Source organism: Calidris pugnax, unplaced genomic scaffold, assembly GCF_001431845.1.
Source record: "Calidris pugnax isolate Ruff unplaced genomic scaffold, ASM143184v1 scaffold29, whole genome shotgun sequence".
Classification (NCBI taxonomy): Eukaryota; Metazoa; Chordata; class Aves; order Charadriiformes; family Scolopacidae; genus Calidris; species Calidris pugnax.
This window is the reverse complement of record NW_015090768.1, coordinates 1,071,492-1,074,206: the sequence shown is the minus strand read 5'-3', so window position 1 is coordinate 1,074,206 and position 2,715 is coordinate 1,071,492.

The following is a 2,715-nucleotide window of genomic DNA, read 5'->3' as shown; positions in this document are numbered from 1 at the left end:
CGCCGAGGACGCGCGCCCCCTAGCGGGGCGGAGGGCGGGGGGGGCGGCGGCGCATGCGCAGTGGGTCTGGCGGCGGGCGCCATGGGCGGGCTGTGCCTGAGGGGAAAGGGCGGGTGTGGGGCCGGCGGCAGCCTTGGAAGGGCCACAGCCGCTCGTACAGGAGCCCGTTTATTCATGGCAGCTTATTTCCCTCCAGCTGTCGCTCTGGCTCTGTCACCCCAGCGCTCTGGCTCTGTCACCCCACCGTTGCAGGGACAGAAGCGCCTGGGCTCCTCATGAGGAAAGCCTGATGGCCAATTCATGGGTGTACACCTTCAGTAAAACAGAGAAACTGTGATACGTAATGAAGAAGAAATGAAATAAGGCCGCATTTCCACAGAGCAGAGAGCACGCAAGGTTCAGACTGGTCTCTCAGTGTGAGGGCCTTAAGGAAATCCCTGTCAGAACGTACAGAGGGTTTTAAATGGGAACAAGGCAGGGCATCGCTACAAATATTAACGTTGGAGTGTTCAAGTAAATCCATTATTTAAAAAAAGTACTATTTAGATTATGACTAAACCCCACTTTGGTGGTTTGCTGGGGCCTGCTCCAGCCGCGGGCCGTTGGCCACCATTCCCTGCCTGTGGCCAGTGCCTGGAGCCGGCAGCTCCTCTTCTCCCCCCCTCCAGCTCTTCCCCTTGGGGCTGGTAACGACCTGGCAAGATCTACTGCACTGGGGTTCACCCGCCTTCCCTAATCAAGTACGTGCAACCTGCTTATTGATAGCAAATGTTATTCCCCTGCCAGATTTTGTTCCCTTACCCTCCCACACCCTGTGGAAAAATCGTCTGGGATGTGGTGAGGGGACTGGTTTTTATCCCATCCGCTCTCCAGTCCATGAGGCAAGGTGGCAGTGTTACTGCTATTTGTTTATAAAAAGTGTACAGCAGCGTGAGGACACTGGAGGGATGTGTTGGGTGGGCTGGTTTGCCTGCAGCAGAGGGCTTTATACAAACTCCCACTTACAAGATAATCAGAAAGGACTAAACCTGCATTTTCCTGCAGGCGGAGAAGGTCCCAGGTGAAGGGCTGTGCTGGGATTTGGAACAAGGGCAGTGAAAAATCAGGTTTTTTTTTCTCTGCTCCAGAAGTGGAAGGAAGAGGGTGAAGAGGAGATGGTGGCTGTGTGGCTCCTGCACCACTCACGGGTCGGGACTAAAACACCTTGAGTTTGTGTCCCCGGCCTGGCCCAGAGCTGGCACTTCACAGGCGGGCAGCGCAAAATTAAGCACCTCCCTTACCAGTTTTTTTTCCTTCAAATGACACTCCTCAATGGTGCTGAATAATCAATCTCAGCTTAAGTGAGAATTGGAGTCTTTCACGCTGCAGTAGATGGCAACAAATCTTTGGTCACCTTGTCAGCACGGGGCTTTAAAAGGAAGCAAATGGAGGAGCTGCAGAAGGCAGAGGCTGTCCACTGGTGCTGCCCAGAGGATTCACTCCTGTCTCCTCCCATGTACTGGTGAGGCCCCACCTCGAGGGCTGGGTCCAGTTTTGGGCCCCTCACCACAAAAAAAGACACTGAGGTGCTGGAGCGTGTCCAGAGAAGGGCAACGGAGCTGCTGAGGGGTCTGGAGCACAAGTCTTGTGAGGAGAGGCTGAGGGAGCTGGGGATGTTCAGCCTGGAGAAAAGGAGGCTGAGGGGAGACCTTATTGCTCTCTCCAACTCCCTGAAAGGAGGGTGTAGCCAGGGGGGGTCGGTCTCTTCTCCCAAGGAACAGGCGAGGGGACAAGAGGAAACAGCCTCAAGTTGCCCCAGGGGAGGTTCAGATTGGAGATTAGGAACAATTTTTTCCACTGAAGAGGTTCTTAAGCCTTGGAATGGGCTGTCCAGGGAAGTGGTTGAGGGCACCATCCCTGGAGGGATTTAAAAGCCGGGTTGACATAGTGCTGAGGGACATGGTTTAGTGATGGTTTTTATCAGAGTTAGGTTGATGGTTGGACTGGATGATCTGAAAGGTCCCTTCCAACCGGGATAATTCTATGATTCTGTGAGTCTGTGTTTTACTCTGTACAGCAGGTGGCACTTTAGTAACACACATTTTTTCAGCCACGGTTGTTAATGCAGATTAAAAGCTTGCTTTTTTATGGAATTCAGGGGAGATATTTTAAATATCACCGTATTGATAACTCTTTTTAAAAAAAAAAAAATCATCACTGTCACCGTGCGTGATTGGCACTGGGAATTGAATGCAAGATTATTTTTGAGTTGTACATGATTGATAGAGAACGTGATGCTGGAAGGGGCACCGAGGTCATGTAGTCTCCGTGCAGACCTCCCACACGCAGGATGTCCCCTGCCTTTTCTTGCTCCCCTGTCTCTGCCTGGGGGAGGCTCTGCTTCTGCCAGTGGGATTCCAGGGGGGCACCAAAACCAGAAGCTGGTCCCGGGAAGTTAATTCCTTCCCGTGGACCTTCAGGAAAGACCCTTTCATGAGTAACCACAATGTCAATCATAAAGTGTAGGGGGAGAAAGCAGGGGGAGAAAAACCCCTCCAGCTCTATGGAATAAATGAACGTGTGAGGAGTAACCGCGTTGTCAATCATGAAGTGTAATAGCAGGGGGAGAAAAAACCCTCCAGCCCTATGGAATAAACGAACATGTGATGGAAGGGTGGCTTCATCGGCGATATCCTTCTGCTTATCAAAAAATGCTGTCCACAGCAAGTGTGTCAG